Source organism: Dicentrarchus labrax, unplaced genomic scaffold (genome assembly GCF_905237075.1).
Source record: "Dicentrarchus labrax unplaced genomic scaffold, dlabrax2021, whole genome shotgun sequence".
In the NCBI taxonomy this organism is placed as follows: Eukaryota; Metazoa; Chordata; class Actinopteri; family Moronidae; genus Dicentrarchus; species Dicentrarchus labrax.
In genome coordinates this window covers 15289284-15317183 of record NW_026136724.1, presented here as the reverse complement: position 1 = coordinate 15317183, position 27900 = coordinate 15289284, and the positions used below count along the sequence as shown (strand labels likewise).

General features: G+C 40.8%; 2 long non-coding RNA genes across 4 annotated transcripts; both read right to left on the bottom strand.

The window, feature by feature from the left end:
• Positions 1-6962: 6962 nt before the first annotated feature.
• LOC127358916 (uncharacterized) lies at positions 6963-14711 on the bottom strand. Its single transcript, XR_007882562.1, has 2 exons — positions 9654-14711; positions 6963-8909 (listed from the first exon to the last, which is right to left on the bottom strand). It is a non-coding gene; the product is annotated as an uncharacterized LOC127358916 (long non-coding RNA).
• A 3530-nt stretch (positions 14712-18241) lies between these two features.
• LOC127358917 (uncharacterized) lies at positions 18242-27596 on the bottom strand. Of its 3 annotated transcripts, none has more exons than XR_007882563.1 (2): positions 26540-27596; positions 18242-22485 (listed from the first exon to the last, which is right to left on the bottom strand). It is a non-coding gene; the product is annotated as an uncharacterized LOC127358917 (long non-coding RNA). The 3 variants fall into 3 exon arrangements; XR_007882565.1 differs by lacking the exon at positions 26540-27596 and adding an exon at positions 22915-26269; XR_007882564.1 differs by lacking the exon at positions 26540-27596 and adding an exon at positions 22919-26269.
• Positions 27597-27900: the final 304 nt, after the last annotated feature.

Genomic DNA, 27900 nt, shown 5'->3' with positions numbered 1-27900 from the left:
GTAGATTAACAGTAATCCATCATGAATGTTTGACATACACTCATTTAGTATATGGAACTGAGTGCTCTCAACAATATTTTGACCATATTAATCCAGAAAACACAAACATATCCACACAGTAGCAGAGTGCTTGGTGGGCAGAAGGATTTTGAGATTAGATGTGAGGGGAGTCAGGGATCAGACAGGCAGGCAGAGACAGATTTGTAGATACAGATACAGGATTAACACACACTGTCACACATACACACACACCTACTTAAAAACACACATACAGTGGATTTAAGATGTGGCGGCTACCTGACCTTTGCCCTTTCAGCTAAGACAGGATAGCATCTGAAGCACACAAAGGAATGAGTAAAGTTACATACTGAAAGATGCTTAACATTTTAGGAAGAAGAAGCTTGTTTTTTTGTGTGGAAAAAGGGAAAATCAAGGACAAATGAAGACTTCACAGAGATTTCTGTCCCTCGGCTGGTTTTTATCTGTCTAGCCGCTCGTTTAGCTTGGGAGTTAGCATAATCAATTAGAAAACAAGCTCCTCCTTTCCTTTTCCGTCCTCATCCTCCTTGTCTGCCTCCATCCATCCTCAACTGTATTTCAGCTTTTCAGCTCAGATGATTGAATGTCAGTCTCTTTTCATGTGTTTGCATCTGCGCACAGGCAGAATATAGAGACATTGTGGCATTTCAGCTGCCCTTTGTCCCCGGGCTGCTGCGAGACACCGATAAAAGACGCAACAAGCTCAGTCACAGATCAACCTTTTAGGGCTAGAAGAGGAGGAGGGATGAAAAGGGAAAGTGCTTCAAAAGCTCAATGGAGTGAATGAAGAAAAAATGGGGGAAAAAGACAGAGACATGAGTGGGATGTGGTGATGTAAGAAGGCAAGAGTCTTTGAGTTGTGGCTGACAGTGAAATAGGAGGGTGTATGTGATTTCCTGTGTCTGGATTCAAAGGACCAAACAGGTAAAGCGACTCATACTGCCATTTGAGATATGGAACATATTCTTTATTATAGCTAACTTAGCCTGTTACAATGCTGCATGCTCTAGCTTACCATACGGACTGAGCTTGGGGCCATTGCATGAGCATGAATAATGCAATGATCAGCCACTACCACTCTGTTGTCTCCGTATGTCTGTCTGTCTGCTCAACACTTCAGGGTAGGGGACAAAACGTAGGCGTACGCGGTGCAAAACACACTATCACTTAAAGAGATACAACATATATACAGTGGTTTCTGCTTACTGGTTGCATGTAAATAGACTTGCACGCTCAATTCAACACCAGTAACCTATTTGTTTAATTTGTATATTATAGCATGCAGTTTGGTTAGGCCAGTCACTACTATTTATTATAAGAACGGTAAAGGTGTATTTCCCTATATTTGAGTGGAGCTGCAGCTGATTCCAGACACATTCAGCAACTGATTTAGTACTCAATTAATTCCTGACTATTTCTTGGCTAGGACTCCAGGAGACTCCAGGAAATAGTCTAGCACTTATCCCCCTGTAAAACTACAACTTTTTGTTTTGACACTTTGGCTTTTCTACTCGTAAAACAAATGACATAAAACATGTTAAATAGTGAGCTGGTATGCAGATTTGTTTTACCTTTGGACAGAGCCAGGCTAGCTGTTTCTTTGTTGTTTCCAGTCTTCCAAAATGTTGAACAGTTCCTTTAACTGAGCTATAGAAAATTTGGATAAATCTAATACCTGCCTTTATTATCTGTAAAACACTGATCAAGGGTATAGTGTGATTATTCTGGCAATCTTTGCTGATCTTCATTGGGACTGATTTTAATTATCAATCATTCTATCAGACTTGATGTCATTTTGTCCAAATGATGGATCTCTCTGCTTCAGCATCACATAAACTGACTGCATTTTAAAGGTGGCATGTATATCTTTGTTTTATTCCCCGGCTAGGATTTATTCCCCTGAGCGCTTGTCCACAAAACATGCATGTTATTCTTCGATCAGTCTGAAGGGAATGTGGCCTCTTAATTGCTGATACCATCGGACAGGCTGTGAGTGTTGGTGAATATGTGGCAGAGGGAGTGGAGATGTCTATGAATGGTAAAGCGCTGCATAAACAGCAGTCTGATGCAATGTGCTGTAATCGCAGGGCTGTCAGATACACACTTTAGGTAATGGTGTCTGTGTGTTCATGCAGAGACGGAGAAAGATTAAAGATGGTGAGAAAATCCATTAGGTCTCAGTAATATGGATGAACCGGAAGTAAACAGAGGCTGTGTGTTTACAGTATATAAATGTGTACACTTGTGTAGCAGGAAGTAATTAAAGCAATTAACACAATTGCACAACAGTGACATCTGTGGCTCGTCTGGCCATACAAACAACAGCAGCATCAACAAAATGGCTGCTGACATGATGGAAATCAGGCCATAAGATGGATGCTGATGCATATGAATGTTGTACAGGTGTGAATTTTAATAAAAGGGATTTCTCAAATGTCAAAATGTGTCTAGAGGAGTCAAATAAGCCATAAGTCCATGCCTAGCCCATAACATATAGAGGCCCCCAAAACAGATGTTGTCATATTTTAAGGACTTCAGTTTTGGCCATTTTTTCTATATGTAATAATAACTTAACTAACTAGGCATTTTGTCTGCACTCACTTTCAATGTTAAAACACAAATAAAGTGGTTTAGTTCAATTCAAATTGAAGAGAAACTGTAGGTGATATAAATTATGTGTCCACAGAGTTGTTGCAACAAGCTGTACACCCACCATACAATTCCTTTAATAGTCACGTCTCTCTCATAAATGAGAACATGGTCACCTCAACTTGAGGACAGAATTACATAGGCACAGGCTGAGGGACAAAGACCACGCGAGAGGCGGGGGAACAAAGGGGTGAAGGAAAAATACAGAATGGGTGATCTTTAAAGTGTTTTTCTTTTGTTATGTGGATGATGACTATCAAATGGGAATTTAAAGCGACCTTGGGTTGCTCTTGAATTTATCTCTCCACCATCTCCTCTAAAAAAACAATTACACCAGAGGTCAAGGGTTTCTGTCTTTGTGCACATGTGTATTTGTCATGTTATGGTTACATGGGTACAGACGAGGGTGCAGTGGTTGTACGTCTGTTTGAGCATCATCTGGGGCCATTGGTGCAATCAAGACATAAGAACACACTAAATAACACACAGCCACCCACAAAGCGCAGGTTTGAGCAGGAATGAGTCACCCAAAGAATGGCAGGAGAGCTGTTTACATAAGTCTATCACTGGAGTCTGCCATTACATAATGCTGAACACAGGAGCAGTTGCTTCAAACTGTAAATAACAGCTAAGCATTATGCAGGGAGACAAAAGGAAAGACACAGGCTTGCAGCAGCTCACTGAATGTATTGTATAGTTTAAAGTCTTCCAAAAAAAACCTTAAAGCTGCTCTAATTAATATATTTACATTAACAGTGGATGCAGTGACTATGTATAATGTGAAAAGGGCTGTTAGAACTCACCCACATACAATTATCACCCAGCGCTGCGGTTCCACTCAGCTCTAGCTTTATCGGCTTGTCAGCCTATTGTTTTGGTTTTTATGACCCTCAATTTTATACTGTTTTGGTTCAGTCTCGCAGCTCTCAACCCCCACATATACTTGATGCAGCAGGGATCAGTTTTCTGTTAAAGAGCTCTGATGAAACCACTGTATGTTTCCTCCCTAACACCAAATGGCAGGCAGACAAATTCAGCAACTATAGCTGGTAAACACAGTGGAGCACTTAGCAGCTGAAGAGCCAGATATTTCCCTTAGGACATGGCTGAGACTATTTTTAAGGTGATAGTATGTCAGTGTTTTTGTTTACACTGTTATAAACAATGCAATCCCTAATGGGTGTCACATGTTTTTCAGCTGAAAATGCCTCTGATACCTGAACCCCCTGTGGGGGCTTTAATGCTGCAATGTTAGCACATGAAAAAGCCCACCTGAGAGGGTAGGAGACACACCTCTTTCCTTTTGTCTCACCCAGCCACTATACCTTGAAAACCGTCTTTTAGCCCAAGGCACTCAGCTTTTGTTGATGTGAGCAACAAAGCCCTGCTTCCCCCCTATGGGCAATGGCTGTTTTTGTAATTGGATATTGTGTCATCTAGAGAAATGTATTAAGCTAATCAACTAAAGGGACTAGACTATTCTTACCTGCATGAAGGTGTGTGAATCTCCTCTCCATCAGGTGTTAAAAAGCAAAAGCAGGCTTAAAATCTGGGTTCATGGTGTATTCTTGACCTTAGAAAAAAGCAGTAAAGAAAAAAATCCAACCACAAGGTCCATTTAGTAGCTGTATTTTTCTACATTTTGTGTGTTTGTAGTGTTTTTTTATTTGGTTTAGCTTGGATTTGGATTTGATACCTACAGTTTAACCCCACAGGACATGTTTGACTGCAGTTCCAGTAAATTACTACACTAAAGCTTGTTTTTCTCCCTTTTTTCATTTTATGTTCCAACTGTAGTGTATTCCCTGTACTCCACTGCCTTATAGCATTAGGCACAACATGCTTGGAGATTTATGAGAGGGATAACTGTAACCACTGAGATAGAGTAATTATAGAGGGACAGAATAATTAAAGGATGAACTAATCGTCAATCATATGTGCCATTAAGATAAAATGTTACAGTTCGTGTGTGGCTTGTGGTGGGATGTGTTATATATGCAGAGGCGATGTGCTCATGAAAGATTTATGTCTCTATAGGTGGTGAAGGCTATATGGTGTGGACACAGACATGCCAGCAGATAGACAAGGTCACAAGTGCGCACAGCTGCTCATGAACACACATACACAGAGAGAATCCCATCCCCCAAAACGGATGAATATGCAGAACATGCTACCTGTATCAACAAGAAAGCCCCAAATCAAAGTTGCCACTCTCAGCAGCATCCATTATTGAAAGGCAACACCGAATCACTGTGTATTTATGATATCCCATCATCCGCCTTTCTACTTCCTTCCACAGAATTTATTTTTTGCTTCGCTAGAAGGATTTTTGTTTTGCTTGCTTACCGGGGCATTGTCAGCCCGTGAAAAGAACAAACTAGAGCCAAACAGCGAGGAGTATACACACTTCAATCTGCTCTATGATTATGTATAGAGGACATTCAAATTCCATCTCTTGTTGTATTTGTGAAACTCAGCACTTTCCAACAGTCAGAGGAATTCAAGCAATATGAAAATGGGCTGAAAATAGGGTTGAACGTCAAAGACATCAGCATACAAATAATGCACAAGCAGAATATCACATTTGACATGCGCAAACATTACTGCTAAACAACTCTCTGCCATAAGCTTTCAGTCCTGTATCATTTTATTTGTGCTGAAAGACACAAGTTCAGAATGCTGAAAATAAGCCTGAATATTGTGTTCTTCAAAGTAAACACTAAGCAGTTTGGGCCAATCTTTCTACAAGATGAGGGATCTGAAGACAAAGGAGAAGCTGTTGGTAACATTATCAGTTTCAAAACAACTTATGTAAACCAATCAGGTTTTAGGATTAAGAGATCCTCCTCATATAAAACACACTATATCTCTCATATTAAAAGTTTACAGATATACATATTTGTTAGTTTTTTTAATATTATAGGGGAAGCTTTGTTTAAACATATGATCTGATCTCACTATCATGCAATCGCTGCACCAATGACAAGTATTGTCTTATATCTCTATGGCAATTTTGGACTGTGATGGTTCACTCGCTCAGTCAGGGGTTAAAACCTTCCATAATGGGGCCATCCATCCTCATAGCGGGACTTCGGGGGGAAAACTTTGTGCTCTTTGTCACACACACCAACAACACACACACACACACACACACACACACACACACACACACACACACACACACACACACATACACACTTGCTTTTCACACCTGAGCCAGAATAAATGGGCAGCCCCCCTCCTCTCTGTCTCTCTAATATGGATGAAGGAGCTACTTGGCGACTTGACGACCCTCATTTCCACACCAATGGAGAGCGTCCGATACAGCTGTAGCTGATGAAATACATTACCAGGAGATGCAACTCTCCCTCCACAGATGATACCACCCGCAGAACAAAGGCTGTCAGCGATGAAAGGACAATGGTTGGAACACCTGTTTCCGCTGTAATGTGCATCTAGAAAACAGCACTCAAGGAAGAATTGTTCCTCTTTTGTAAAGAACTGCAATACTTGATTATGCATTGTAAGCCCAAGTTATATTGGAAAGTTCAGGAAGATGACTGCTTAAACACTTTGTTGCAGTTAGAAAGTCCCCTTTACATGCTGTTGACAATATATGAGCCTAGAGTTTATATAAAAAAGCAAAATCTTGTTCACAGTACTGTTTTATTCAAATATAAATAAACCTGATTGTTACTCTTCAGTTTATACTCCTTTATAAAAGCTTCTTTAAGGTGCAGTCACACCAATATTTAAAACAACAGAAATTTGCTGCAAAATTACGTTCCACACAGTTGAAATCTCATGAACTATGGTTGACCAAAAGCAAGCCATCTTGACAGTGCTGACTATATGTTTTGTTGCTCTCAACCAATCACAGCAGTTGCTTAGTGTCTGTACCGGGGCTCCTGTCTGCTTCTCTAAACTGGGTGCGTACCAACCATCATCTACTCTAGGTCATACACTGACTATGGATAAATACCTCATATAGCCCCACTCCATAACAATATGTTCTATCCCTTTAACAGCTAGCTTGGCAGCTATAGCAGTTCACCAACTAGCCCTGTGAGTAGTCATTACATCACCAAGCTTTTGGGCACACCTATTTAAAATGAGCAGAAGTCCCTTTGAGGTGTGACCGCTGCTTTATCTTTGTTTTTCTTTTTAAAACCATAAGTAGAGCGTGAAACATGAAACTAATGTGAATACGTAACAGATAAGGCTATCAGTACTCAACATTTTTGTCAACAAATACTATAAACAGAAAAAAGCAATGGCGTTTTAGTCCTTTATCATATCACCAGGATGAAGTACACAGAATTTACAAAATAAACTACAGTGCCCATGTTCGTGGTAATGAACACCAAGTGCAACAGTGTGACTCACTGATGTATTTTTAATAGTTTTTGCACAAGATATGAGCTCCATGGCACAGTGGAATAAGATATTTCATGCTTTGGAAACACAGACACTACTTGTTAGAAGGATTGATTCATTGTAGTTAGTTGATTTTAATGGGATTTGTTGACATCAGGAAAAATGAAGACTTTCACAAACCTCATAATTTAAAACTGCATTAAAGCTAATAAAAAATGACAATTACCAAAGCATTACTGTAAGGGTTCAAGGTGTTATATGAGGGTGTACTTTTCCGAACATAAATTCTTCTTCTCTGTACACATGTGCTTGTAGGTAGTTAGTTATGTTTGTGTGTGTTGGGCCCATCGCTCCACTGATGTGTTGAGCCCATATGGCCGGCAGGTTGGATGGTCCCAGAACAGTCCATTATGTGGTGATTTGGCAGCGCACACACCGTTACCTCTGCTACCCTTTCGTTTCCTTCACACTCCTGCATGGATGATGTGGCACCACGCACGTGGTGAAGCTTGAGTGTTTGTTTGTGAGTGTTCAACTGCAGTTTGCGCTTGTGTTTGTGTGTGTGTTTGTGAGGTAACGAAGCATCCAGTGTGTGGGAGTGTGTCCTGCCAGGAGAGTGTGTGTCCTCGGAGCGGGCATATGGACACAGAAACGGCCATCAGCCAGCCTGGCTCAGGTTGCTGCTACCTCTTGGTCACCTCCTGGACCACAGCAGATGCTACATCGGCACGGACGGAGGGGAAGATAACACACACACACACACACACACACACAAAGACAGGCATGTATGCAGGATGAAAGGTAACAAGGGTCATACTCTCATTCTAGCTGTACATTCATAAACATGCACAATATGGTGATCTACCTTAGTGTTTTTGTTACAATGTGGGCTCATGGAGACGGTAAATATTTTATGTTATTTTAAAGCCACAAATTTGACATTTAGTTATTTTTATGCAGGAGGTCAATGCACTCAGAGGTGGACAGAAACTCAGCTACTGGGCTAAAATAAAAATTTGAAGTACTCATATTTTACTAGTATTTCTATTTTATGAGACTTTTGCTCCAGTACATTAGAGAGTCAAATACAGTTTCTGCTCTGCTCTATCGGACGGCTGCAGTAAGTATATTTAGATTTTTCATACCTAACACCACCTAGAAAATGCATCACACATAAGTACCTTGACACACACAGTCATACATATACACACAGAAATGCCCATGCATACATACTGAAACACACACACCTGTACATAAATACCAGGTACATGATGTTAATGAAAAGGACTGTTTTGTTATAGGTGAGTGTGTGAACCTTTGATAGAATAAGGTACAATTAATCAATGTAAGATGAGATGAAAATTGGTAAAAAAACAACAAAAAAACAGGACAATAGCACATTTTCAGGGCAAGTATTCTCATGCGAGTGTCAGTAACTATAGATATTAGTTAGTAGTGCATGTGGTTTCAATGTTATTTTTCAAAACAAAAAAGAGATGATAACTTGATATTAGTTTTCTCTCTAGAGTCTTTTTCATGATTAATATTGACGGATGCTGAGGTTCACCAATGTTTTTGCAAATCTTCAAATTTGCAGTAAAGCACCCACTCAGCAGCACACATGCACGTACGTGTACAGAAAAGCTACAAAAGTGCAGAATGGTTTGCAAAGGTGAGAAGAGAATCTCACTAACCAGAAGAAGACTGACGGTGTCTGGATTTGCGTGTCTCGACAATCTTGTGCACCTCGATACACAAATACAAACACACTGTGAAATATCTATGTTTCATCCAAGTGTGCTTAGACAGACGTACAGACAGAGCAGTGGAAGTGGGTCATCTCTCTATGGGGTAGGAGAATAACAACAGAAATATATAAATATAACCTCGTCCTATCAGAATCGTCCCACTGTCTGTCTGCACAAATGTAATTACACAGCAAGGGCTTGGAATACACATCGCTGTTTTCAGGGCATGAACATCCAGATTGCTCTCTTCTATGAAATGGACGAATTAGGGAAGCATTGGCAAGTAAACATTTTGCTGTAAGTGTGTGTGTGTGTGTGTGTGTGTGTGTGTGTGTGAGGATGGGGGTGGGGAGGTGAATAGGTTGAGCTGCTGTCTCGTCTTTTGTCCTTCTGGGTATGCCCGGTTGCATTACATTTCAGACAAATGTGCACACGCTAATTGTTATGCACACACACACACACACACACACACACACACACACACACACACACACACACACACACACACACACACACACACACACACACAGAAGCGCTGTATCCCCCTACTTGACCTAGCCATTGGCCATTAACTGTCTACATGTATTGTGCACAGCCTTGACCTAATGCAGTCAAAAAAAAAAAAAAAAAAAAAAGACGTTCAAAGCAGCATCCACAAAGAAAATAAGAGGGCCAATGGTAGTACTTTGCATCACAAGCCTTACTTGTCCAGTTATTACACTAAGCTGGAGATATATTGAATTGGTTGGATCCAATACCTCCAAGATGCCCTTATTGGTCCGGTGCCTGTTAATGGGATTCAGCTGACAATCAATCATGTGCACACAAACAGAGACTCACGCATTTCCACTCGCCCCCTGCGGTACGCTGAGGTCCGTCTCGTCCATGCTGGTGTCCCTTTGTGACGCAGCCGTTCCCTTTGTTGTTTGTACTGAGTGGATATACATGCTGGGCGTCCTTCAAGGCCTTTAGAAAACTACAGAGGTGTCCAGGGAGGTGCCTGCCTGCCCTTTTACACCCTCACATGGCCAACACGGCTTGAAAGGCACCAAAGCGGGGCTGAGATGAAACTGGAATTTTTGAATAGCTTTTTCTTTTGTAAAGGTGTGATAGGCAATGCATTAGGAAACACAAAAGCAATAAAGCAACCAAACACATGGTCTACAAAGCAGTCTACTACAAATTCACAATGAGAAATGATCTGGACACATGCATACTCATTTATATACCCTGAAATAAAAGGGTACAAGTAAAGGAAGGAAGCGATTGTGTTTGTGTAGCGCTGACATACACAATGAAAGACATGTACTAATACTGTATGTCCTCAGATTAAATATTTAAGTCAAAGAACGGCTGTGAAAGCCCTCAGTTCTATGCTTCATGTATTTTGCTAAATCACAAGTTTGTCTCAGAAGGCTTTACACCATGCAGTGCATATGACGCCCTCTATACTTAGACCCTCGATGCAGATGAGGAAATACTGTAATGGGGAACAAAGGGAGAAACCTCTGGAGGGGCAAAAGAGGAGGGAGCCATCTTTTAGGATGAAGAGCCATGCAATAGATGTATGGAGTAGCAGTGGTATAACTACAGTGTAGACAACGAGAATATGATACACATCTAAAATCTATTGAGAAAATCAAGAGCTATGAAACAAGATTTAGCATATGTACGGACATTTGGCAAGGCCACTTTAAGTATATTAAAATAAAGAGTTTACACAGAACACTTGGTGGTGGAAAGTAACTATTTACATTTACTTAAGTACAATATTACAATTATGCTTCTTTATACTTTAATTTCACTACACTTCAGAGAGAAATATTCACTCCACTACATTTATTTACTAGCTATAGTCAGACCACTTTATAAGATATGATCCGTTGTTACAGATTAATCTACCAAAAGTTTATTAAGAAGTTAAAATTACCTCCACTTTGACCAATGACAAAATTTAAGGACCGTTTACACATTAATAAATCAATAATAATGATCTAATAATATAATAGTATAACTTTGGTACTGCTAGTTTTAGTTAAGTACATGCTTTGAATAATTCTTCCCCCTCTGCTGTTATTTACCCAGTATAGTCTGTTTGTAACTCCTGTTGAAAGTACATTTTAATCCCTGAATAAGAGAAAATCTCTAGCTGTGTACTCTGGTCTTTATGGCTGCAGTTATAAATCTGGTCTGATCCTACATTTGTTTTTGAAATGGATTTTAAATATTTGCTCACACACGGAGGGCCATTTAGACTGGGCAACAATGTTTTACAATGGGCCAAACATAGTTTAAAAAAAACACAGCACAATCAATCAGCACCGGCCAAAAATGTGTATCACTGGAATGAATTGATCTCTTAGACATTTGGGTCTTTCCCCATGGTAATTAAAAGGCTGTTTACTAGAGCCCCAGACAGAGGGCTGGCTACTGTGGTTCAGTGGACGTGCAGAGAGAAGAGGTGAGGGCCGTCCAAAACGCTGCCAGTGCCAAAAACACTCTGGATGGGCCGCCGTTAGCCCAGCAACCCCACTCAGGGGCAGTGCCAACACCACACACACACACACACACACACACACACACACACACACTTGCAGACACAGAGAAGCACTCGGTAGGTCGGCAGTGCCAGAATCACCCCTGGGGTGGAGGGTACATTAACTAATTGCTCAGCCCAGCTTAGAGAACACAGAAGCATGAACGGAGAGAGGAGTGGGAGAAGAGTTGGACATAAAGACAGAGGAGGAGAGATGGAGACCGGCATAATAAAGTGAAAAGAGTGATCACAGTGACATGAATAGATGCAAAAAAAGAGGCAGAAAGACAGGCAGAAAGACAGACAGACAGGAGCTTGTTTACATGGGCATGAGTCCAATGCAGCATTAGGACTTAGGCCAGCAGTGGCAGGACAATGGAGCAGGCTGCAAGGCCGTGTGTGTGTGTGCATGTGTGTGTGTGTTCAGTGTGTGGCGTCTGGGACAATGGGCCAGTTGGGTATTGAAGGATAGGGGGATTAAAGGTCAGGCCAAAGAGAGAAAGACATGGGACTGGAGTAAGAGAGAAAAAAAGAAAGGAGAAAAATAAAAGCACAGATCAGGGAGGCTCTGATTATCAACCCAAACAAACCCAACACAGGTACAGACACCAGAGAGACTCATGCACATTGGCTGTTGCTTCAGGCCTCTTTCTGGCTGAGCTTCAGACGTGCCCCTCCATCTTCGCCCATGCTGCCCCGAGTAAGTGTCCAAAACCAGAATAGAAAACATCCCAGACTCCCCCGTAGCCCGCCTCACCCCTCCTCTCTCTCTTCATCCTAATACACAAAGGAGACCTACAAAACGAATCGGCCAAACAAGTGTATGTATTGTTGCCGGCGGTTACGCAGAATGGCAAGGATTTGGCTACTTTGTGGGTTGCGAGGACCCTTTGGAGAACTTCTACTGGGTATCTATGGTGATGAGAGTGAAAGAACATAACACTTTGAGTGAGTGTGTGTGTGTGTGTGTGCGTGTGCGCGTGTGATTGTGTGTGTGTGTAGGAGGGGGTACTTTCCAAAGGCACAGAAACGCAGGTGTTGCTATCCTCCCTCACACTATTTCTTCGCTTTCTCTTGTGTTGTTGTTGTTCTTTGTTAACTTCGCTCTTCGGCAGTCGGAAAAGCTTGGGTATGAAGCCAAACTGGAAAAAACAGCACTTGCATTAACATGCTCACGCGACGCATCAACAACATGTTCACAGTGACAATATTAGCATGCTGATGTTTAGCAGGTATAGTGTTTACAATGTTCACCATCTTAGTTTAGCATTTGCTAATTAGCACGAACATGAAGTAAAGCCGAGGCTAATGGGAATGTTATTAGTTTAATGCTAACTTGGTGGTGGCACTACATGAAAAGTCAGATGAGTACCAAAGTAATAACAATCTATGTGTGTAGTACATTTCATGGCAATCCATCTAATAGTTATTCAACAAACCAATATCCACAGAGCCACACCGGTATCATGACTAAAACATATAACAAAAGAAAAAAATTAAGTTTTTGAAAACATGTTTTTAAAGTGAAAAAATGTTTTAAATATAATATCCAAATCTGAATAACTTTCACTAATAATCGACAGAATCATTATAATAATTAAACTAGTCTTCTACACTGCATGAATATAACCATCAGTACTTCAAATTTCCAACTCTTAACACAATAAACCATCACAAATTGGCCAGTTTTCCACAGAACAGAACATCTAATATCTCCTCCATTAGCGACGGTAAATATAGCCAGTAATGTTCCCATTCGCCCGGGTGATGCAACCATCCCTTGCAGAGGTAACTGGCAGGGTATATCAGCCTTCAGTGGCTGCAGGTGGCGTCATCTCCATTCGTGCGCCAATAATGACCCTCCGGTGTGTCTGGGGAGCAGGTCCGGCACAGGAAGACAAAAGTGGACGGCTATGGAAGCTATTTCTTTGCTGGTAATTGCACAGCACTTTTCAGTGAAAGCTCTCCTGCTGTGTGACGCCCTTGAGTGACGTGCACTGCAGTGGCCTACTTTGGACGGCTGGAACTGCAGTTTTCACATTAAATGTGTCCGTGTGTGTGTGTACGTTCAGTTTCTGACTGACAAGCGAGATGATTCAAGTTGTCACAGGCATACAGAGCATTGTAAATGGCTTGTGTTCAGCCTGTGTATATGTAGGGAGATGTACTGTGTGTATCTATAATCCTCTCACACCATGTCTTTGTGTGTGTGTGTGTGTGTGTGTGTGTGTGTGTGTCTGTAGGGAGTGTATTGTGTACTTCCTCCAATTCTTTTCAGCAGATCTGTTTTCCTGCCATGGCTTGAGCTGAGGACAAGGTTGCATTACCGCTGAGACACACACTCAACCCCACACACACACACACACAAATCTTGCTTCTTAATCCTCGTTTAGCGGGCCAGGACCACCTGTTCAGTCACATCTGCATTGATACCATTTAATGAGTCAATGAGGCATCTGTCGGGAGTTCAGACTGTGCACGTTTAGAGAGAAAAGCTCTAGATACAGTATGTACATGTGCCTACTCATTGATCGCCTAACATCTTGACCTTTGACCTGACACCTAAAGCCCAGACTTCTGATCGGCCTGCAGCACTGCTGTCACCTGGCAGAGTCGTCTTGGAAAGTGAGACGCAGAGACAGAGCGATTCACCCTCTTCCTCCCTCCTTTTGTTCAATAAACAACAAGAAGGCACGTTTCCATGACCTCAATGACTAATTGGGCCTCTCGCCTCTTCTCCTTCATCGCTCCGCCTCTCTGCTGCTGTATCTACACTGATGCATTCTTTGGAAATCGGGCTGTAATGACAGATAATCATCCTGGGATTTGGCAGAGAGAAGAAAAATGCCATGGCGGAAGAAATTGCAGCGACGTACACCGAGCGGTCAGCGATTATAGGTGATCTGTGATTATAAGTAATGGCTTCATAAATACACACAGATAGCAGATAGGGAGATACTGGAGAAGCCACTGAATTATTGGATCAGTCACCCAATACATGTCGCACAAAAATCACTTTAAAGCTATCATTAAGTGTTGATTATGGAGTGAGAAACGCTCTGATTACTGAGAAAGAATGAGGAGGAATTTGTGCGTGTATGTGTAGATCCCATCTATGGTTACCATCGGGTGAGGTCACTTACTTCCAGGAAGCCTGTCTCTCTCGCTCACATGCACACAGAGACACAGGCTTTCTCTCTTCTCCCTCCTCCCCTCTGGTTGTTTGTCTTTTTCATTCCAGGGAGTGCCCTGCTCTGCTGTCAGAATTGATTTGTAGCACTCCTATTGCACTATTAGCTATATATATTTTAGAAAAACCTCCCACATAAACACTCCGAACCGGTTCCACAACTTCTCTGTGAGTCTCATCTCACATCTCATCTCGCTAAGCTGCAAAATATTGACTCAAGTACTGAAGTAACATTGATCTTTATTACAGTAATAACGCCATTTTTCCTCGCCCAACCTGCAATATAGGTCTTCAATATTGTGCTCAATATCCTGAAGCCAAAAAAAGATGTGAAACAAAAACAGACAAAGAAATGAGTGACTCAAGTATAAGCTTTGTTTTCTTTAACTCTTCTCCAACCAAGCAGGTGGATTAACAGCAGATACTCATTCACAATGTCACTATATCTCACTGCTCTCCTCGCAAAATGGCATTTTTATTTTCTCTCAGCAACTCTCCATAGTGACACTGTTTGTTATTCCTTGTCATTAACAGAATACATGTTTGACTTATCTTGATTTCTGAAGAGACGATGTAGTCACCATTAATGGGTCTGTAAAAGAAAGTATATTCATTGATGGAAACTAACTAAATACATTAACTTAGGTACTGTACTTAGTATACTTTAGAGGTTCTTGTATTTTAATTGAGTATTTCCATTTTCTGTTTTATAATTTTGCTCCACTACAATTTAGAGGCAAATATTGCACTCTTTACTACATTTATTTGATTGACTTTAGTCACTAGTTACATTGCAGATTCAGATTATTACATTACAATTACAATGTTATTTTGGTAAGACTTTATGGATTTTCCCAAGGGGAAATTCCCAAGCTACTTAGACATATATATATATAAAGTAATGAAGATTAAACATGAAACAACAATAAAAGCGATGCTTATGTAAAGTTTTGAATGCAGGACCTTTACTTGTAACAGTTTTTTTAACATCTTGGTATTTCAACTTTTACTTTCCACAATTTTAAGTTAAAGATATGACTATTAGTACACTGCTGAGTATATTAGTGTCTTGGAGTGACATACTACAAGCTGACACAGTTTATTTGCAGTCATGACACAGTGACACAACAGGGTAGCTGGGTTAACACCCATGACAGCAATGCTATGTCACTACACAGGCTATGAGTTGCTAGATTAAAGAAAGCAAGCACTCAACTCAAAAGCACTATAATAGCAACAGTGAACAACAGAATTAAATAAAATGTTACTATACTAAATGGATGTTGTAAGAAATCTGTAGATCTCATCAGTGATCAAACACAACACCATGCCATATTCCCATATATGGTCACCCTTGTTTCACCATTGGCTCTATTCCTGTGGCAGTAAATCATGAAAATAGATTAAAAGAGTCCCACAGTAGCACTTGTGCAAATACACACATACACCTACAAGTACACACTGTCACAGACACGGACACCTGTTGTGGTGGGGAGGACATTTCAGGGCACGGTGAGAAACCTCACCTTCGCCGTAAACTTCGCCATTACTTAAGATGGTACAGGATACAGATGTTGCAGCACACATGCCCTGTCAGCTGCACACCCCAAAAACACTCACACACAAACACACATCTAAGAGTTGGGTCATACTGGGGAAACAGGTGTTGGCCGAGTTATATCAGTTTAGTCATCTGCACACACATTTGTATAAAGACATTTAGATACGCACATTTTCCACAACCAAACAACAGTTCTCAAACTCCAAAGCGGTATTCTCTTTTATACAGGCTACTAGAACACTATATATACAGTATATATAATATATTCTATACAACCAACAACTACACTGTAATACTGTATTTTGCAATACATTGCAATGTGTGAAAGGTCCAGGCCTTTCCATAGACGTCAGCAGGATATGACTGGACATGAATCACATCTAACGCAGAACGGTTACACCATGAATGTTGGTGAGATGTGAAATCAGTTGCCATGACACAATAATCTTAACCCAGGGCTCACTTATTGGCTATCCCACTTTATGGCCTTCATTGGCCAAGTGGACCTGAGTGGACCTTGAGTTCAGATAATGTTGACAAACTACTATTTACAAGTTTAACTGTAAACTATTTCTATTTTTTTAATGTAGACGTCACCCATTTTTTTTTACTTTTTTGACAGCTGTTGGGTTTGCAATAGTTTTGTTAACATTAATTTCATTATTAATTGAAATGAACAACTACAAAAGTCATCAAAGAGATGTAGATCTGAAGCTAACTGCTTTTATATCCACAGTATTCTACTCCTTGTTCTTATAATTATTCTGTATATATTTTTATATTCTTTTGATTCTTCTGATTTTATTGCGTCATTGCAGTCCTCAAATGTTCCTGGTTCAACCACGTAAAGTCCTTTGTAACTTCTTAAAAGTAGTGGATAAATAAACTATTATTATTCTTAGGGTAAAGACTCAAAAAGAGTCGTGAAGTGATGCCTGATTCATTTCCTCCTCATGTATACAAACTATGTCTATCATCAAACAAAACAGAGATCTCCTTCGCTGTAGAAAAATGTATGTTTACTTTGATTATTCTCTTACTTTCACCCCCTGCGACTCTTTCTGTCTTGTGAAACAGCGGCTTTTTCCATTAGTTGGACTGGCAGGTCAGAGGTCATATTTATAGAAAAAGGCCTCATCCTTTCTTTGCTCTTGGATCAGTGCTCTGTTCATGCGGAATGGGAGTGCGAGCACCCAGGGCTTCCTGTCTCCTCACCACCTCATCCTCAAACAATCACACTGTGTGTGACCTTTTCATAAATGTTGGAGTACTATGTACTGTTCATGCCTGCACATGTCACTAAACACTCCCTGAGATGATTGCACATGTTTGTGAGCAGCTCTAAATTGGTGTGGGTGTGTGTGAGAAGAAATTTTGGAAAGTATTTCTCGCCATTGTCATGTGGGATCATGTGTACAGAAATTATCCCCGTATATTCATTATTTTAATCACCAGATATTTTATCAATCATTACTTAAATTCACAAACAATGTCCCGTGAGCCACAGTATAATCTATCATCTATACCTGCAATCCCACCATGCTTCCCTTTTGATGGAGTTTTATTACTGCAAACACACAAAGCAATCATTTTAAAGCCTATCTCGGGGGAATGAAAGTCATCTGGTGAGTTTGATTATGTAACTGCTTCCCTCAAATAAAATGATTCTGCCGGGTTTTAATAAGAAATGGGTGTGAAATTTTTTATGTAACCAGTTTGTTTGCAGCACCAAATCATATTTGTGCAGATGTCTAAACTAAAACATTCTCCAAAGAGGTGTTCAAAGCCACTGAGGCTTAAACAGAGAACAAACTGATGAAAGCCGACCTTTCTTTCTTTGCGATCGAGGGCCACGAGAGACAGATGAGAGACAGATTGGAAGGAGACAGAGAGCTCCATGACTCTCTGACAGCTGAGGTTGTTTGTGGAAACCTGAGAAAGGGGAGATGGGATCAGCTTTCCAAACAAGGGGGACTCAGCACAACAGGTGACAGCTATGCCTGTCCATACTATCTATATAATCTCGCTTAGTCTCCTTTTATGGCCCCCCCTACTCCGCAGCTGTATCGAGGTTTCTTCTTATCAGATCAGGGAACAATGAGGAAGGAGAGAGGAAAAGGAGGAGGGTCAGTGAACAAACAGAAGGAGGAAGAAAGTTTATTTGAACGGAGAATGTGAACAAAAAGTTGTTGCGGCAAAAGAGAACTCAATGCAATATTTTGTGCTACTTTAATCAACCTTAAGCTAGGAAATGGAGAAAAACAAGACAAAAAAAATGTGGCGGGGAAGCAAGAATGTAAAGAAAGTCTGGCACACGGGGAGAGATAATGGAATAGCTAAAGTTTGAAGGAAGCTGGGGGGTGTTGTTGACATGCAGGGTGGGTGTCTATGCCTCATTGTCTGCCCCATCTGTCTGGCTTTATCTCTGCTTACCACCCCCCTTGTCTCACCACCTCCTCCTTCCCCTCCGTCTCCTCCTCCTGTGCCTCCCTCCCCCGCCGTCAGCTCACACCCTCCATTATATCGTGGTCAGTCCCTCCCCACACCCTGGCAGACGACCAGGGAGCTTCCACCCACAGCAACTGGTGGCATTGTCCACATGCACAACGCACATATGTGCACAGTTGCCAGCTTGTCCACAATGTATACACTCATGCAGACTGTGAGCATCTGCTGGTACTGGAGCATAAACCAGAAACACATTGATATGCATCAGATGGCTGAAATGCTGTTTGGGACATGTGTGTCTTGAATTTGTGCTGGAAATAGTTGGATAAATGAAAGCTGATGAATAGAAAACAAAATATTAAAGACATTAACAATATGAAACATTTCACTTCTTAAATATGAGGATTTGATAAGCTTCAGTCAATTTAATAAAAGTGGAATCAAAGGAATTTCCCCAGTGTGGGATCAATAAAGTTTTAGCAATTTGAAGATGTCCCTTTTTTTTTACTTTTTATTTTGTTATATTAAATTGTGTCTTGTAACAATTAAGGGAAATAATCATTGGACAAAGAAAAAGATAAAAGAAATAAAATAATAAAAGCCAAAAAAATATATGAATAAAGAACTGCAACTCAGACTTAAAGAGTTAAAGTTTGACATTTAGGGAAATATGTTTATTCACTTTGTTGAGGAGAGTAAGATGAGAAGATTGATATCACTCACGTGTCTGTCTATTAAATATGAAGCTTAGCTTAGCTTAGCCTAGTATAAAGTAACAAATGAACTTTCCATGTCTCATTTATTTAATCCGTATACAAACAAATGTAAAAACAACCAGTTGTGGTTTTAAAGACGGTTATGTGCTATTTTATCAAACTGTGGCTGGGTTATCTGTTTCCCCTGGCCCCCAGTTTGTATGCTAGCTAAGCTAAGCTAATCACTTTCTAGGCCCACTTTTCACAGAGACGATAGTGGTAGCAAGCTTCTCATCTTACTTTCAGCAAGAAAGTATATGAGTTCATTTTACAGAAATTTCAAACAACTTGCTATTAAAACATTTATTTTCCATTATTTTAAAATGTGAACCGGCCACAATTCCCAAACATTGCTCCAATTAAGAGAAAAAACACAAATGTATAGACTATTATTTACTGCTGACAGCTGTCTCCTCCCTCCCCTGTGACACACACCCAAGAACAATAAACAGAAACCTATCAGTGCAGCATATAGGGATAACTCATAAACAAAGCTGTGGTACACAGAGGGAAGATAAACATTGTTTTGGATGACATCAAAGTTGTCCTTGGTGAGGTGCGGGGATGCGGGAGAGGAAGCTTTAGTTTTTCTCTTTGAACAGGTTTTGTTGTTGGCAGAAACCATGCAGGTCTTCCTATGTTTGGCTCCCATATTGAATTCTGTAGAGAAAAAAAAGCTATAAAAACACCCTCACTGTGGATACCTCGGCTGAAATTACTTAAGCAGGTTTGTTCCATGCTGGCAGATTAAAGGCGCTTGGATAACTGCAGACTCTGTTTCCCAGGAGAAAGAGATGTGCACACACACAAACACATCAAGACGTGATACTTAGTACGTGCACATAAAACTCTCTCTTACTCACACTAGCTCATTGTGAAATTTTGCAGACAATCATGCTCTTAGTCACGTTGGATTTCACTCCTGACAGACAGGAACAAATGCAGGCACAAGTGATCGTATCTGATCTAGTTTGCCTTCACCAGCCAGTTCCTTAGTCATATTCATCATTAAATGGTGGAAAATGACTAAATACAACAACTGCTCGTTTTACTGTTATTTATCTTTCTCTTAATTTCTAGACAAAACTAACAAATGATTACATTTAACCAACTGGGATTTTACTCGTTCAAATACTCCATAACAGATCCCTGAATTTAAATGGTGTCACACTATTCCACTGATCAACAGGTGGCAGTAATATGCCGGGGAGAATTATTTAAAGTATTGCGAAAATTGCCATGTTTCACGAGGGCGGAAATGTGTTTGACACTTTTGTTAGACCTCAAGGATATAGGATGTGGTCTAGTAAGAAATACTGAACTTTCTGTTGTTTGCAAAAAAAGTAAATGGAGTAGCTTTAAATACAATGTGCACTATTCAGTGACAGCCTGAGATAAGTCTGAGATTTTAGCTGTTTGGCTACACCTCCAAATATTGAGCGTGTTCAAACCAGGAATGCTTTCAGTGTTTTTTATTATAAATAAATAAAAAATAATCCATCGATTACCCAATAGCCAATGGCTAACAAGCCTCTGTTTCTTCTCCTCAGATTTCGACATGCATCATATCCTGTGTATTCATAATATTTGCATATTTGCCAAGAATGTTGACAGAACCAGTGGAAATATGCAAATAAAGGAGTGCTCACAGAATGCAAATACGCTGAATGGCTATTGCTACGAAGAGCAAAATCCGACAACAAAACACAAAGTCCAAAGTCACCGTCCCTCATTTTTGCATGAAATATTGCCCCAGGTTTCACTGCTTTAAATATTATAATATTTCCATTCTTTTCACACTTTATTTGAGTTTGTTTACGTTACGAGTTAAGGTTCTTATCTTTGTCAGTAAGGTCAATCCTCATTTTGATTTCGGATTTTTTCACTCCTGTCTCAGTCGGTTCAAACGGAAACATGAGAGTACAGTAACACCCCATCATTCACTCACTCAGTAATCAGCCTTTCACCAATAGCTATTAATAATAAAGTCTAGCAGTTACTAGAACATTATATTGACTGACACACAGCGTGAAACAGACTCAATGCGCAGATTTTATGGTCATGGCAAAACACATATAGATCACTTGGATACTGCATAACGCATACATATAATGTAAAGATGAAGTGGGAATATGTAAATGCACTTTGACATATTTGGATGTTCGGAAATTAAGCAAGTCAAATAATATGTAATTACAATAATAAATACATGTTATGCTATTGCACACACACACACACACACACACACACACACACACACACACACACACACACACACACACACACACATATACATCTGACATCCAGCTTGCTAATACTTAAAAGACAGCGCAGCCTTTCCTCCCACCCACCCAATAATTTAATGGAATCAAAAAGTAGGCCAAGCGTATGCAGCCACAGTCAAAGAATGCTTTCATGTTCCAGAATTGCCACTGCAGTTTACATGGTGGATCTACATAGTGTATCATTTCCATTTTTTATCCTTATAGAGGAATCAGGAGGAAGAGAACTGAATGGAGACAAGCAGGAATAAAGCGCAAACTCTAAGAGTAGCTTTTAGATTCTCCCTTAAACTGTGGACTATGCCTAGGTGCACATTTGTACTAGCTAATTTAAGGATTGTCCTTTTTCTAAGAATGTATTTCATGGTAGAAATAAGGAGTAGATAGAAAAGGAACAGAGGATTTGATCTTAATACATTCATTTCTTTAAATCCAATTTAACTACGATTATAACTTAATTTTGTCATGTATCGAGCAGCTTCCTGCCTCTGTCAGCCCTCTGAGAAGGTCACGGTGGCCTGTATTTGACATTTCCAAGAAAACCAAAATCTGTTATCTCCTTTTCTGTGTTATTTGGCGCACCCTGGATTTCTGTGTTTTGGCAAAGTGAACTTATGGCAAGATGTAGGATGTGAATCACAGCTGTTTGAGTCTACTCTACATTTCAGAACCAATAGTCATGTAAAAATAGAACTATGCAAGGAAGGACAGAGCGAGACAAGAAGACAGGGACAAAAAAAATGGTGCCTTTTGAAGAGGTCAGCACTCTCTTTACAAGGAGTGGAGTGGCTTTTCACAGAAATGCGGCACAGTTGTTTTCGGTTGCTGATGCACTCGGTGGTTCAAAAACAACCCCAGCTGTGGTGGAGAGTCATCGAGGAGCCAAAAGCTGGGGGCACGCTGAGAGAGAGGACAGAGAAGAAAGGAAACAGATGAGAGAAACGCAGGAGAGAAACAACTTCACAGAGCTGATAGAGTGAGGAGGAGAGTGCATGAGAGACATGGAGGGAGATAAAAATAAAAAAGAAGTGGACGGAGATATGAAGGGTAGCAGATGTTTCCCTTATGAGAGTTATTAAGAGTTGAATCCCCCTGCCCACACACTCTCAATCATGTGTTCACTGTGATATAAACCTGTGGAGCACACGGTGAACTGTGGTTACTTACATTAAAGGAGCTTGCAAAGTCTATATGTTTGCAAATCAGTATATTCAACTTTATTTATTTTACTTTCATGTCTGTGTGCCTGCATGTACAGGGCGTGGGTGTACAAATCAAGATACAGAGCCTTTTTTCAGAGCGAAGTTTGTGCCTGTGTGCTGCGCTCACCTACTTGTATCTTTCCCGTGTGCTCTTCTCAAGCCTTTTATTTACAATCTGGAAACAAGGAAAAGCAAGATGGCTTCCCCCCTTCGCCGTGTACTTGTGGGAGTTTGAGTGCGTGGGAGAACTGTACGTGCATTTCCCAACCCAGACACAAGTAGGGCAACAGAGAGTGCATGGTGGCGCAGGAATGTGTGGAATGGTTCCAACCCATTCCAGCCAAGCCTGCTCTAAACCCTACTAGAACTCATTCAAATGCAAGCGGAGGGGTTGTGGCACGTATCTCCCCCTCACCACACCCCAACAGCTGCGATGGGGGTGGTGGAGTATGTGTGTGTCCTCACGTATTGTCGATGTCTTTCTTTTTTGGGTTGTGTTGAAAGTTGGAAGAAACAGGGAAAGTAATACTGAATGTATAAAATATGACAGAAATCCTCCAAATATTGAGCAGCAGCTCCATATATCAAATCTTATGAGTCCTTCCCCTATTTCCCCTTCTCTTTCTCTGCATCCCCCCCTCTGTGATATTAATTCAATAAGTGAAATCAATAAGGGATAATAGATCTACCTCATCAGTGCACATCAGCAAAGACCGGGCGTCTCCAATGTCTCCCACTGTTAAAATTAATAAAGAGAAAAATCCCATCCCTGTGGCTGCTCAACAGTCTCCCTTTATCATCTTTTTTTCCCACTCTGTCTTTCATTTTCCCTCCTCTAGGCTCTGATTTGCAGCCATTGTCCTCCAGCTGCTCAGTCTGTCTTCATCTACCTCTGGTAAGCTCAATAACTGTACTGCCAACAACGAAAACGGTTTACGATCACTGCTGAGGGTCCAAAACAGTAGGAGATGATAATGGACTGTATACAGCAACATGAAAAACATCCCCTCTATCTGCATCCCATGGCACACTTAAACCTTCCCTCTATTAACCCACTCTCTATTCTTCTCCATGCTGTCCCATAGATTACTGTTTTATTCTCCACATAGACAGTTTTAATACACACAGGCTGTATGGATGAGACCCACCTCAGTTCTGGTTTAGCCTCTATTTCACTGGCTTTCATTACTCAGTGTAATTTCTCATACATGACCTCTGGTCCTCTGGCTGGGGTATCAACCATTCATATTTTAAGCTGCATGGGTATCTACTACCAGCAAGTAATATTTAAGCACAATAGAGGACAATAGTATATTAATTTAATCAATTGTATGAGGTTTTGACAGTGCTTCTGTTGCTAAGGTTGCATTCAGGCCATGACTGTATTGAGGAGAACTGGATACACCGTTGGAGGCAGGGCTCTGTTCATTCCTATATGAAAGCTGCTCAGTGGCACATGAAGCCAAAAAAGTTAGACTTCCAGGTGTAAAATGACCCAGATCTTTGTCATATTCTATGCTTCTGCATCTTGCGGGCCATAGAGCAAGCACACCAGAGAATTCCACCAAGCCAGCTAACCAACATGTAACATGAACCTCGTATTTCAATGGTTTACCTCGCGAATCATCCCAGGGACGCTGGGTCCTAAGTCCTAATAAGATTATTTGATGACATGAGTAGGGACAAGACGATAGACCCAAAGAAAACACTGATAACCAGCAAAAAGTGTTGTTGAGATGCATCCAATTGATTTTAAACAAACTACTATCTACTGCTGACTGGGGGTCCCGTTCAAGGGTCATGTTTCATCTTTTCGAAGCTCAACTAAAGAGACCGTCTGACAGAGAAAAACTGTTGAATGTGTGTAGGTTAGTGAAGCAGAGGCAAGTTTAAAAAAGGGGGCAGTATCTGTAGCCAACGGCAGGGACACGATCATACTTGATAAATCATCCTAGGCAACAAGGGGAAAGGGAAAAGGAATCACATCGCGATTGGCTAACAAAAATACATGTAATGCTTTGTCTCATCAAGTCAATAGAGCCCATCGCAGGGCTCCACCTGTGCATATAGGATTAGGATTACCATGCATAACCTTTTTTATTTATCCAATTCCAGGTTGTGTACCTTTCATGGTGTTTTATGGGTAATGAGTAACATATTAGTCCCGTAGGGAAATTAGTCTGTTACAGTTACTCATTAAGCTGCCGCTCTTATGTAGGTCACGGCTGTTTTTGCACGTTAAATGTTTTGCCGTTGCTTTATCATCCATATCTCACCACCACAGGAGTCAGCCGGATCACCCAGAGACACAAACATACTCAGTGTTTACCAGTTAAACTGGAATAAATTAGCTTAGTTATTACTGTCATAATTTCTGGAAACTGTTTCTATTTTAAGTCCAATGCTGGTAACAAGGTAGCTCATTGCTAGTCAATAAAATCAAACTTTGAAAATAAAATAATAATTTGTTATCAGCGTGTGAGTATGTTTTGACTGTAGGTCTCACCATAAGCTCAAATGTGCTTTTTTTCTTTCTCCTTGTTGTGGTGAATCTACAAGGCCGAGTGTGTGTGTGTGTGTGTGTGTGTGTACATGCTTTTGTGCCTGCTCAAGTGGATTTGTGAGTAATTAAGTTGTGTTCCCTTTTTCGACCCTGGCACAGTGTGTTCTGTACATTTTACGCCTGTGTGTTTGCGCTTACACGTGGATGCTGCTGACTGTTGCGTCTTGACTGTGGGTGTTTTGAAGCCGTTTGACAAAGTGTGTGTGTGTGTGTTTTCACACAGCTGTGTTCATAGTGGAGAAGAAGAGGCGCAGATCTTCCTGTCAGCTGCTTTCTCTCTTCTACTCTCAGTATATTTCCTCTCAGTTCTCAAAGTCTTTCTATTTTTTTTAAACATTTCTTCTTTCTTTCACAAACTCTTTTTCTTATTCACACCATATTTTTATACCTCTAATAAGCCACTTCTCCTCTTTGTTTCTCGATCTCCCAATTTTTTTCTGAGTCTAATCTCTAATTTGTGAGCTCATCTTTCCCGATTCACTTCGCTAAATCATCCTTATCTATGTTGCCTCTTGCTAGCAAATTATATCTTCCCGTCAACATAAACAGGAAACAGCTGAGCTGTGTTCTCTTGTCTTTTTCCTGTCAGTTTCTCAGAAAACTGAACCTAAACCACCAGAAACCAAGCCTGCATTTCCACCAACCGTACAGTGAAACCAGCCAGGCACAGCAGGCTGATCATGTGGTTCGAGGTTAGCAGGCTGCAACGTGTTTACAAGCAGTGGGGGCTTTAAATGAACACGTGCTCCAGGGTAAAAGGCGGAAAACAGCTTTCTTCTTCTGCCGCGGAGCTGAGAAATCATTTTCAAGCGATTAAGTTCAAACTCCGATCGTCTACATGAGGATTATTGTCTTCAAAATGCATCCACAGTCTGTAATGTGACGGCAGCTCGAAGTCAACAACAGTTCAGGTGCAGAATTTGAAGATGTGAACCACGTGTTTTGATGATTGTTAAATGACTTCTGTTCTAATGCCTCTCACTGGGGGGGGTTTCTCCTCATCACACAAAAGCCAAAGACCACTGAGTGACCTTCAATCCACATGTGTTTGAATGAAAAGTCCACACACATATAAAGAGAATTTGATTGATTGTGAGTGCCTCTGTCGTTTTTCTATGGCTTTTTGAAATTAAATAAATCTGTTCGTGCGTGTGTGTGTTTGAAGGTATGTGTGTGCATGTATACATACTTTTACCACCGTGTGTGTGGCCAGACCTCCTGCAGCGGGCCTCTTGCTGAGCCCCAAGGCTAGACTATATTTAGGTGGCAGATTTTTTCCCTCTTTCTCTCCCTCTGAGTGGGCAAGAGCGTTGCCTACTGAATGGGAGAGGCTGACCACAGGAATATGTTGCCTCCATGTCTGACCGCCGACTTTCAGATAACCATATGTGGGAGAATACAAACGGATAAAGACATCAGTGGTGGTTAGCCTGTTAGCTTATCATTAGGACGCAGGGCTTGTTGGTATCACTGCTGCTGACTAGGACCATAATGTGGGACGGACTCTAAAAACATAAACAGAGTTTCAGTTTGTTTCTTAAAGAGCTGCAAAGTGGGAAGAGCTGCTGGTTCCAGATGTACTTTTTAACAGTTTAAAGGGAATTCTCAGTGTGCATCTATATAGAAACATGGGAGCATGTTGGATAATTTAATTTAATTCATTTGGTTTCATGGCCCTCAGATTTACTGTTTCGGTTCAGGACCAGAGTCACCACTCTGTTTGTTTCCAACAACAACAGGAAGCCATTTCAGCTTTAAAAAAACAAACAAGAAAAAAAAAAAAACTTCACTGTAAGCTACCTGCCCAGCACCAAACAGCAGACGGACAAAATGTCTTGTCTTTACCGATACTATAGATTTAAGTTATGGACAAACCTAGTGCTCAAACAATCAGTCACTTAACACCCCCTTATGCAGAAAATGAAGAACTCATATTTCACATGGATGCCCAAAACAACTCTATTTCTGTTTTTTCCTCTCATTTATTCATTTTTCTTCCTCACTCAGAGACACTAACATCTTAGCCACGAAAACAAAAGGGTGCTGTGGATACTAAGGCCCCCTCTATCACGTGATTCCCACTGAGCCCCCTCACCTTACCCCAATAAGGCCTGGTGCCACACTCTGGAATGAATTCCTCTGCTGTGGGAGTGTGAGCTGACAGGTGACACCGCCAGCTTGGAGAAGGAGGGATAAAGATAGACGAGGTGGTGGAGAGGGTATGAAGGAGCGAAGGGCGGGGGGGGGGGGGGGGGAGAAAAATAAGTGATATGAGAAGATGAAAATCTGGTGAAAAAGAGATAAGAGGGTGAGTAATGAGATAATCTATTTTTTGCATGAGGAAGTAGAGGGTTGCTGAAGATAGACCGTGAAGAGATACAGATCAAATCACGCGCTCTTACTTTAGCCTACCCCTTTTTCTCAGTTGCCATAAAAAGACTTTACATATAAGACAGTACAAGACTGGTAAGCTCATAGAAAGACATACAGCAGTGACAGATGTCTCGCCACCCAGAAGCTGATGCTGTAAAAATTAAAAATTAATAAATA